The sequence below is a fragment of the Argiope bruennichi genome, chromosome 8, assembly GCF_947563725.1.
Source record: "Argiope bruennichi chromosome 8, qqArgBrue1.1, whole genome shotgun sequence".
Lineage (NCBI taxonomy): Eukaryota > Metazoa > Arthropoda > Arachnida > Araneae > Araneidae > Argiope > Argiope bruennichi.
In genome coordinates, this window is record NC_079158.1 from 41215335 (window position 1) to 41227526 (window position 12192).

The window sequence follows — 12192 nt, forward strand, 5'->3', positions numbered from 1 at the left end:
TTTTATATTCTCTTTGTTTTATCACACAGAATATAGAGAATAAATGAAATAAAAACATGCGAACCCAAAGACTGTCTTCTGCAAAACCTGCTATTTACGTCAAAGAAGTGTCATCTGCTTTCCTTTTCCATTTTAGTAATTACATCGATACTTTAAAGGGGGCAGGTAAGTATATAAAAAAAAACGAAATGAAGTTTCAATCAGACTCTTAGTTAAAAGACACTGAAGGTAAAATTTAAGGGAGCTAGAAATGAAAAATTGTTTTATTTTTTTCCAAGAAAGAAGTGAGAAAAAAGTGCACTTCAAATCTAAATTTACTTCATTTCCTTGCGGTCCTTATTCTTTTTCGTTGCTATTTTTTTATGTGCTTTAAGTAAGTAAGAAAAATTTTGCTTACTTTGAATTTCATATTTCGTGCGAAAATCGAAAAGAAATTCTAAGGCGAGATTGTAGATTTTTGACTTATTTTCTTACAAAATAATCTCAAGCTTATATGTTTCTTCCCTTTTTTTTCCTCTAAAAGTATTTTTCATAAGAACATATAGGTGTCAGGTAACGCGGTGATTGTACTGTCAAATCAATATTTCAGTCTGAAGAAATATGAAGTGGTGTATCAAATCTTGGTTCTATACTTTTAATATTTTCATGCAAAATATTTCCTCCGAAGTTTCTTTTTCTTGTTAACATATATTGGTAACATTTATTGCTTCGTCGTCTATTTGTTTAATATATTTGAATTTGTTTCGAATAATGTAATACATCTTCAGAAAATTTTGGCTATTACTTATTTTGTAATATTTAACTCTTAGTTTTAACAAGTTTTAAGAAAATCAAAATAGTATATTGTAGTTCTGGAAGCTATAATTTTATAATGCTAATACAGATATATTTTACAAAGAAATAGTGAAGAAAAGTTATTTCACTATAGTGCGTGTAATCTTTTGTCGCCCATAATGATTCTACAATAACTGTTACTTATATTGATACAGTTGTTGATTAATGAATCTCATGAAGAGCTAGTTCTACGTATTTAAAGAGAAAATTTATAACAAATGCAGTGAATATAATATAATTTCTATGAATTTTATACCTTTTTTTTCTGATTATTTTGTAGAATATAAAGTAATTTTTGTTTACATTAAAAGATCCAAAAATTTATATAGTTATGGGCATTTTATATTAATGTGATTAAAAATAAATAATTTTATATTTGTTAAAAATCATATTTAAAAATTGCATTACTCTCTCCATCTTATTTTTGGTTCTAATAATTTATGACAAATGAAACTGAACGATAAAAATTCAGCATGTTAGACCAAATTTCTAGCAGATTTGTTAAATTAAAATTTTAATATTGACAATTAATAATATTTCAAATACCAGCCTGCTTACTTCTATTTAATTTGAACTTTGTATGTTTTTGTTCCGAAATATCAATAATTATATTAAATGGAACATAAAACTCTTTAAATTTCTACAGTAAAATATCCGGAAATAGTTAAGCGAATCGTATATATATCAAATATACTTTTTTTTGACCATTTTACAGAAATATATAAATAAATAAATAAAAATGTAATGAAGAATTTTTATCACACACAAAAGAAATCTGAAATACATTTTCGCGTCCGTTCATTTTTTTCCCTTTGTTATTCATTGAACAGTTCATAAGAATTTTTTCGCAAGAATATGCTACTACTGTTTATCGCAACATTGAAACTCTATACGCATATCGTAATTTTTTATTATTCACTATAAAAAAAATCAAAATTTGATGAAGAAATTTTTTTGCAACACGTAAGAAAATTGAAATATGTTCATTTACTTTTTCATTATTCACTGCAGTATTTATAAGATATTTTTTGACACAGGATACGCTTTCATTATTTATAGCAACATTGAAACTCTATACAACTCAAAAAAAAAATCCTTGTTTTTATTCTATTTACGTGAGCTGGCATTTTAATATTATATATTTTAAGAAGGGAGAAATGTATTTATAAAATTCGAATTTGCTTCCATTGATTCATTTTTTATTTAAAACATTCATAAATGCTCTTTACATTGTTGCGGTGAAGTAGTTAAATAGAAATTTTATTTCTTTCATTTCACCGACTGAGTAAAATTGATAAAATAATTTTTAAACACAAAAAAATATATTAATAAAAATAAATATGCACTAGAATTTACTGATTTTTATTTCATTCTATAAAATTGCTTATATAATTTGTACTTTTGAGCAGATTATTTAAATAAAGTCATACAAAATGCACTGGGAAACAAATTCGAAAATGCCAAATACCCATTCATAATTTTCAAGAGGTACTTATTTTAAGAGAGAGGAGAGTACTTATTTTTCTATACTTTTCAAATATTTATAGAATAAAATATTAAAGATAATTATATTCCTTCTTACTATTATTCACATTTCTAAAACACGACTTGAAGTCACTTTCTTATGCTTAAATAAGGATATTAAATATTTTATATATACTTTGAGAAAAACAATAAATCTTTCTTTGAATAATATTAATAGCACTCTGAACGAATATCTTACGTAAGCTCTGAATTTCAAGAATAAAAAATTAAAATATTAACATTAAATAAAGTATAAACAAAAACATTAAAATTTTATATGATGCATTTGTCTTAGTTTTTTTTTTTTATTTATTTATTTATTTTGAAAAAATGGGGGAATTTGAAAACAATATTTTTGATTTTCAGAAACATTTTTTAATTACAAAAAAACTAAATAGACAAAAAAAACGTAAAAAAAGAATTAAAAAATGGCAGAAAACTGTTTTTTCTTTGCAATTTTTTATATATATCAAACGCAGACACAACGAGGACGAACCTTGCTTCTGGATATGAATGAAAACTACACAATACTCTCTGAAGCAATAAAAAATATCTTGAGCAGATGCTGCTGCCTGTAATGGGCATCAAAATCACATGTTCTTTCGAACAAGCGAAAAGGAACCATTTCACTGAGTAAAAAGAAATTTCAGCATTTTGCGAGCATATTTTAGAAATGAAATGCGTTTGTTTGATACAAAGGCAATTCGATTCGAAGTACGTAACTCGTTGAGAACGAAAACGTTCTTCCTAAAACTTATGTCGTATACATAAGCAGAAAACAGAAATGCAAACATTTTGTGTTTCCTAGTGGACCGATTTCGACACATTTTCGTTGTCGAAACACGCGTCTACAAATTCGTGTGTTGCATAGAAAACAGAAATATGTAAACTAAGGTAGATTTTATTTTCTTCTCCTTTTTCATTTTATCTCTCAAAACATCATGGAACTCATAAATATTGTATTTTCTCCATTTCTGAGGGATATTATTTTCTTTATCTTCTTCTCTAAATAAGAAAAATCTAATTTTTTTTAATTAAAATAAAAACTTTCTGACCTCTTTTAATAGGTGGTATCAAAGTTGTTGTGTAGCATTAAAAATATTAATTTTTTTAATGTGCTATTTTTTCCAATGCTTAGAAAGGAATAATTTAAGATAAATAAAGTAATAAGAAATAAATAAAAGAAACATAAGAGGCGGTTAAAAATAATTTGAAATGTTGTCCATGTGAATTTCATAAATATTTTACTTTAATTGAGAATTTTCATTTTTTACGTCACAGATTAAAAGAAAATAAATAAAATCTATTCTAATAATCTAAATAATAATGAAGCTAGTATTTTAAATATTCGTAAAATAAAACAATCTAATAAACTATATATTCTTAATATAAAACAATTTAATTGTCTAAATCATCTTAACATAAAGCAATTTAATAGTATAAATTATCTATTTAAAAACAATCTAATAATTTAAATAATAATTTAAAACATACTAATATTTTAAAAATGTGTAATATCAAACAATTAATAATCTAAATAATCTTAATATAAAACAATTTAATAGTCTAAATATAAACATAAAGCAATCTAATAATCTAACTGATCTTAATATAAAACAATCTAATCATCTAAATGATCTTAAAATAAAATAATCTAAATAGTCGTAATATAAAGTAATGTAATAATCTAAATAATTTCAATTTCAAGCTATCTAATACTCAAAAATATAGCTGAATTTTTTTAAAATTCATTTGTCGTTTAAAGTAATATTTTCATTGCTCATTCTCATCATTTGCAATCGCTCTTTAACTTTTCTTTATTTACCTGGTAATTTGCTCCGAAAATATCCATAAATAATTTCTGCAAATATAATAAAACAAATTGGAGAAAATGGAAAATTAATTCTTGTTGTACCTAAATTATGCTTTATATTTTATATTATATTACTGAACGAGTTATACCACAAAATATATTTAATGATAAATTGTAATTAACATAGTGTCCAGAAACTCTTTTGTTAACATTCTATACAATATTCTAAACATTCTCATATTTTTTCAATTAATTATTTAAAATCATTTTTCCTAAATATGTGATATTTTCCAATTTTATTAAAACATTGCTTAGTTGTTGTTTAATTATTTTTCACCTGAAATGTGGTTGCTTGAAATTTACTATTATTAAAATCTGTTTTTAAAATATTTGCCATTTTTTGATTAATTGTAATCTGTAATGTAATTACTTAACCATGACCGGAAAACTCAAAACTCAATTCAAACGTTTCAAATAAATTTTTTAAAAATTCTTAGAAGATAAATATGTAAAAGGATTGCTGTGATTCCTTTCAGCATATATGAAGAAAATTAAAGCAAGCTAGTAAGGACTTGTAAGATAAAGCAAAGATTACTTTATAAGTTTTCATGTTAAGGCACAGTAATTAAATTGATCCATCATTAGACTTCAGATACCTTTGCAAAGGCAGAGTAAATTTTGGCTTTTAAGATAATTTCCACCATCAGTAATTCTTTTTTCAAATAGGCTTTCTTTTTTATAACAAGACTGGAATTTTTTTTTATTCCTATGTCTTTTTTTAAATCTACATTACTTAAGGATTTTTTTTTAGTCGTTAGAAAATTTTACCGTTTTTGGTCTTAAAAAATGCAAAGAGTAAATGAATTAAATCTGAATTAAATTCCATTGAACTGTTTAAAAATATAATTTATTCTTTATAAATAAATCAAAAAATATGTTTCTTTAATTCACTGATTTAATCTTTTTATCCCTTCGAAAATTAAAGCTAATACATTTTAATTTTCATTTGGAGTAGTCAATCGAGATAATTTTCATTCGAATTATAATTCAATACGATTTTTGTTTAACTATCTGCACAATTTTCGAATGAATAAATACATTTTTATTCTGCCTTTTTAAAGATTACAATGATTATTTATTACTTAAGGAATTGTTATTACGAATTTATCAGGAAACGAAGAATAAATTTGTTAGAAGATTTAGATTAGAATAAATTTCGGTTTTACTTAATTTGGAGACAGTATCTTCTTTTATTTTTCATGCCAATAAATCGTAATCTTTAGAAAATGGCGAGAGAATTTTACTGTTTTAAATGTCTCATGAGAAAAGGCTGGAATACAAGAAATTTATCTCAATCTTTCATGTCAACATTTTATATGAAATAATACTGCCTTGGTGAATAATTTTTAATATCTAAAAGTAGCAATTATTATCAAATCGGTGCCTTTTAATGTTAAATAGAAAAAGAAGTATTTGTTGAAATTGTTTGAAATATTTCTTAAGAAATGATCCTCATCCTGAAATTCAAACATTACCTTTGCCATAAATAAATAAATTTGTAGCTCAGTGGTACTCATACAAAATTTATAATCCGTATTATATTTAATAAATTTTCATTGGTGCCCAAAGTGGCTGTTAATACACGGATCCTTTTAATAAAATTGTACATATTTTGCATGCCAAAGTTATTTCTACTTTTGAGTAGTTAAATATTTTATGTAAATTATTTGTTTTGGCATTTATGCACTTTTATCCCTTTTTGATCTTTCAGGTCGAAACATATATGTTTGAGCGAATTATAAGAGTAATAATTTATTCTGTAAGTATAAATTTATTCCCCTTCTTTAAGGAGAAATTTCACAACTGCCTGGAATGTATTAAGGATCCGACAAAGTTTATTCAGACACAAATGCAAATAAATATTACATATATAGATCTAGTAATGTAAATATATATATATATATAAATCTTACACTCTTTTATTGAAATTAATAAAATGTATTTCTCTAAAGCAATGATTTATTTTAATGTTTAAAGAACATAAGTATCTTTTAATATATTTGTATAGTAAAATTTCTATTCAATACTCGTGATGATACCGAGTGATGAATTTGTGTAACAATCAGTCTCATTCCCTAATATAATTAGAAATACGAATAATGAAATATAAAAATGTATGTTTAGTTCATGTTGTGATAATTACAGAAGCACATTTTGAATATGATTTGTAGCATAGAAATATGGTAAATACCAAATGATGGATACTAATAAATTAAGAGGGATTTTCCATTTGAATCATCAGTTATCCTTCATTCGCCAACTCACCGATACTCACTCAATATGAATTTCGAGATTCCAACTGGATGAAGGCTTTGAAGTTTTAAGCCTAAATTTCCAAGTAATTGTTTAATACATTGTGTGTTCTGAAAGACCATTGGAATTCGTTAAAGCGCGAAGGGCGTTCCAAAATTTGAATTTGCCACCATTTGTGTAGTGAAGTGTTGGAAACCCTATTAAATAAACCATTTGTCAGCTGATAGTTTAGGGTTAGCAAAATGGAGCGTTATACGATAGAACAACGTGTTTTCATTGTTGAACAATATTTCCAAAATAATTAAAATCTGGGGTCACAGTTTGAAAAATCAGAATTGCCTCCCCTAGATCGTGTTATTTTATATCGTTGGATTTTTATGGAATTATTTGAAGTCAGATGTTTATATCATTAAGCCTACAATTGAAGGAGGAAATCCAACGTTGCATCAACAAAATTCAGTCGCATTTATGCAAAATGGTCATAGAAAATTTCGACAAAAGAGTGCGTGTGTGCCAGCAAACCCTTGGAGGCCGTTTGTCCTATGTGTTATTTCATACATAACTCTATCCTGTTTATTTTATGTTCAATAAAAATTTAAAGAAAAAAATCTCTACTTATTTATTTAATTCGAATGATGCGTTGTTATATCGTGCAAAGCTCCATATTTATTAACTCTAAACTGTCAGCTGTCAAATGGTTTTTTTTTAATATTGTTACCAAAACTTTGCTGCACGAATGGTGACAAATTCAAATCTTGCGTAAATTAAAATACACAAAAATTTCTAACGTCTTTAAAGAGAGCTCTGATTTTCAAGTGAATTTCTTGTGATTTTCCTAGTGATATCAGTTGCCAATTCTTTAGAATATATTATTATTGACAACCAACTATCCATGTATACTTAATTTTCATAAAAAAGATTAATTCTTTAATAGTTTTAACAATTTTTCTGTCAATAAATGATGAACTTGTACTTTCTTTTTGAAATATTGGTATAGTAATTGAAAAAAATCACTCTTATATGGCACCGCTATAATATACAGTGAGGTTCTGTAACTAAAAGATAGATTTCTCAATTTCATGCAACTCAACTTTGTCAAAATTTCCAGATGTTACAGAATCTCCCAGTTAACTTTTAATATATTTCTGAAAATTCTCCATGTTGTTGCCAGGAATCTTTACATTAAATTTCAGGTTTGGTACAGCAGTTCTTGCAGTTTCCTTTAAAATATTAATAGGATTCACAAATTAATTAAGAAAAATGTTAATGCCCTTCAACAAAGAATTGAATTTTTCCTAATTATTTTGATCAACCACACTTTGATGTGTTGATGGCAATGTCAGGACTCATAATTAAAAATAACCTAGTCGTTTGTTCTTTTAGTTTGAAATTGGCAATTAATTGCTGCATTAACTTTTGCGATAGGCTGGACCTTCTAGAGTGACTTTTACGAAAAATCGCAAATCCATTGAAGTCTTTCAAAAGGAAAATTCCATGTCCAAATTTATTCGCTACATTAAAAGAACTACTTATAAAGTTAAAAATCTAGTCGGCTTGTCTTGGATGATGGCGCACGTTGAAAACCCAGTTGACGATCAGCACTATTGCGACCATGGTGGGTAAAAGTTTAGATATTCCTGTACCATATTCTTTCCTTAAGGAAAAAAAAGTGTCTAGGACAGCTGTCTGTGTAACCAGGGATTATTTTAGTTCCAAGTTCAGAGAGTTCATTCCCAAAGTCAAATTTATTTAATGCATAATAAGAATCTCTTATACTTTGTTCCAGTTAATGGTTCATCTGTCTTTTGTTTGTAGCGCTTCCATAAAAAAAATATCCCTAATTGCGTATGCGGATCACGTCGCATTCACTTGCAGTCAAACTATTCAGATTCATTTTATTTGCCCTCTTGTGGAAGTAACATTGCAATTTTATCAATATACTAAGTAATAAATCTTCTTTATTTACACTAGAAAATATTTGTTTTGTTTCTAAAAATACTTGTGCTGTTCTGCAGAGGCTCGATGGCTGGGTAAAATCTTTATTTTTTCTTTTACTGTTGATTTTCTGTTTCAATTTTCTAGATGGAGTCTTTGCGCATTTCGTGTTTGCTATCGCACTTCCAATTGTTTATTTTTGCCGTTAGATGAATTGTGGGTGCATATATTTTGCTTATACTATTGTACCACATCTTATATGCTGATACACGCAGAAATTATGGTACAACCCCTTAATTGATGTTTTAAGTGTTGATTTTTGTTCTGCTTCTTACTGGCCATCGAGTAAAATAAAAAAAAATATACAATTGTTTACGCATTTATATTCTGTATGTTAAATTTAATCTATAACCTATGTTTGGTTAAATTTTTTCTACTTTAGTACATGTGTATTTTTCTCTATGTATTTAATAGAATTTGAGAGATTTCATATATTTTAAACAAATTTTTATCAATATGATTCATTTTAAATTATTTAATTAGATTATCAGTTATTTAATAACTTCGGCATTCATTTGCCCCTATGTACGTTCTTGCTCTTCATGGCTTGGTTATGCATTATTTAAATATGTTTTCCTCTGTCCATTTCAATTTAAACATATATAATATAATGTCCGTATGTGTGTTTGTGCGTATTAATATATTTAGAATAATAAACTTACATTTAACGCCAATTTTTTTGGCGTTTTCTCATATATAGTTTTTGCATCTTTATTATTTGATTGTAGAATAAATTATATATATTTATATTTTTAGTTAAATTGTAGAATATCTGTATCTTATTTTCGCTCATGCCTTGACATTATTTGTAAATTTCATAAATAGCAAAATTAGACTGAATGCTAGAGGGGGGGGGTCATTCTGGGTATTCGCTCTCTCCCCGGTGACTTTTGAAATCTTACTTTCTTTTGGATAGGCTGGTCGTCGTCGTCGTAGGATAAGTTGGTTTTTAATTAGGCGAATTATGACCTTATTATAACCAAAAATATCTGCACTGAAAGCATTCAGTAGCATTAATATATTAAAGTTATCATTAAAAATAATTTTTATTACCTCTTCCCTCCTGAGGTTTTTTATTTATATAGTTTTACTTAAACATGTGACATATTAAAGAAAGTTCTATAATTTTTTGCCTACTATTTCATTCAGGTAGTTTGAAATCTTATAAAATTAAAAGATCAAATGAAGGAAAGGGGGAAGGGTTAATGATAGTGGAAGGGGAGCATTTCTGTTGATTTCATAGATGAGTCATCCAGTTCAATGGCCTGGAAATTGAAAATAGATTCAGGTTTTGAATTACCCATAGTATTCTCTTCTTTAATATTGAGAGTAGAATTGAAAATTATGTAATGAAATTTTTTCGCTAGTTGCCATAGTTTTAGATTAGTGCTAAAATGTAACTCCAATCCTTCCAAAATTCCTTACTTTTTAGCTTAAGGTTAAGATATGTTGGTGAAATCAAACCATCAATACTTGTTTCCATACAATTTAAATCTTGCTGTTCCAAATCTAATGAGAAATAAGAATAAGGAAAGAGAAAGAGCTCCTTAAATCTGAACATCTCATTATTTTCCATCTTACCAACAAGATTATTATCGATTTAATAATTGATTTGAATCGCATAAACTTATCAAAATTTTCAGAATAGATTTCTTATTCAACAATATCAATTGATTCCATTTGTATATTTTGTAAAGTAGAAAATAAAAAAGTGGTCAACAAAGGATATTTTCTTAAAATTTCAGAGAATTAACCTAGAATTTAAACACATCTATTGGAAACCAATTAACGAAGATAATCCAAATCTCAAAAAAAAAATCCTAATGCAATCATGTTTTAGATTACATATGCGCTTCAGAACTACAACGCAATATGAGACTCCTGTTCATGCCATTCGGAGAAACGAATGTAAGTTACACAAAACATTTTTTTATTTGCAGAAAATTACATTTCCTATTTTTATTATTTTTATATGTACTTTTGGTGGTCAAATGACTTACTGAGAATGCCGTGTTTATTTAATAGAAGTTAAATATTTAATGTATAGTTTTATATTCATGATTTTTTCACGGACGGAATATTTTAAAAATCAAATTTCGATAGACTGTGTTATTTTCACAACTTCATGTCTATCATGTTTATGGAGTAAATAAATCTTTTTATTGGAAACGAGTACCATTATATCGTCGTGCCATTAAAATCTTAAGTGCCTCAAGATAGATTTCAAATTGTTCGTGATCTCTTGCGATAACATAATTTCATTTTCTGATTCCTCACATGAATTTATTGATAAGTAAAATATTTCCTCCTTAGCCCTATTTGATTAAATACTGGATGAAATAATTTAATCTATCGTTGAAAATTATGTGAAATCAGAAATGTAACGAATATTTCAACTTTGAATGTCTGTCCTCAATCTCACATGTTTTAACATTTATTAACTATTATAAATGATTTGTAAGCAATATGGTTAGCTATACAATGTGGCACGCCTGAATTAGTATCGTATCGTCCATTTCGAGAAAATAGCCTCTCTGTTATTGGGAAAGCCATAATAGATATATTTTATTAAGTGAAATAGGGAAATCGTGATTGTTCAATATAAATTACTTGTCTATAATATTCAATCATTTAATTGATATATGGTGATATGGATTTTATATATGAATAGTTTGTACTTAGGACATAGACCTGAAAATAAAAAAATTATGTCAAAATCTAACTTTTAATATAATAATAATTATGTTTTATCAAATACTATTCTCCTTTCGCAACCAAATGGTAATTGGTATTATTTAATTTCGATTAATCTTCATTATGTATAACTTAATGTTCCTAATTATTTCAACAAATTATTTTTCTAACTAGTCTCAAACTAACTAACTAACAAAGTATCTTCAACTAATTATTTCAACAAAGTATTTTTCTAACTAGTCTCAAACTAACTAACTAACTAACAAAGTATCTTCAACTAATTATTTCAACAAAGTAAATATGATAGACATTAAAGCCTTGTGGTTTAATAGTCTTACGTCAGTCCTATGCGTTAATAGTGTTAAGGAAATCGAATTCCATGACATCATAGAAGCATCGAATTTTAAATATAGGAGCAATTTTTTTTCAACTTGAACGCTTTCTTTTTTTGAAACTGGAACTTTGCTTACATCAATTCCGTTTGTAAGATATGCAGAGAATTATAAGGACATTTCACACTGAGCTTTTAACGATGATGAAGCGATTTAAAAGCAATGGTTTAAATAAAATTTGATTTTAAATCTCTGCCAGTCTTTTTCAAACTTTGGTTCTCTGTATCCAATCGGAAAGGAAGGTATCCGAAAGGACAACGACGAAATTTGCTTGGAAAAATAAATAATAAAATAATAAATAAATTTTTCAATAATAAAATTAATTTTATTATAAATTTGTTAAAATATAAATTTGCTAGATACATCAGATTCATAAAGAATACTTTTATATCACAAAACAGCAGGCTCTATAAAAACATTCGAGAGTAGACATTTCTGCTTAAATTATCGAGTGAAAAATAAGGAGCCTTCTTACACTCCAGTTATTAATATTCATGACTTATTTGAAGGATTAAATCTTTATAATTGATTTTAATCTTGCTCTATGTTATTTGATTTCACTATCCAAATTTTAACTTTTTTATGCAACAAAAGATGTGAGTTATTTAAATTCACTAAATTTAATTC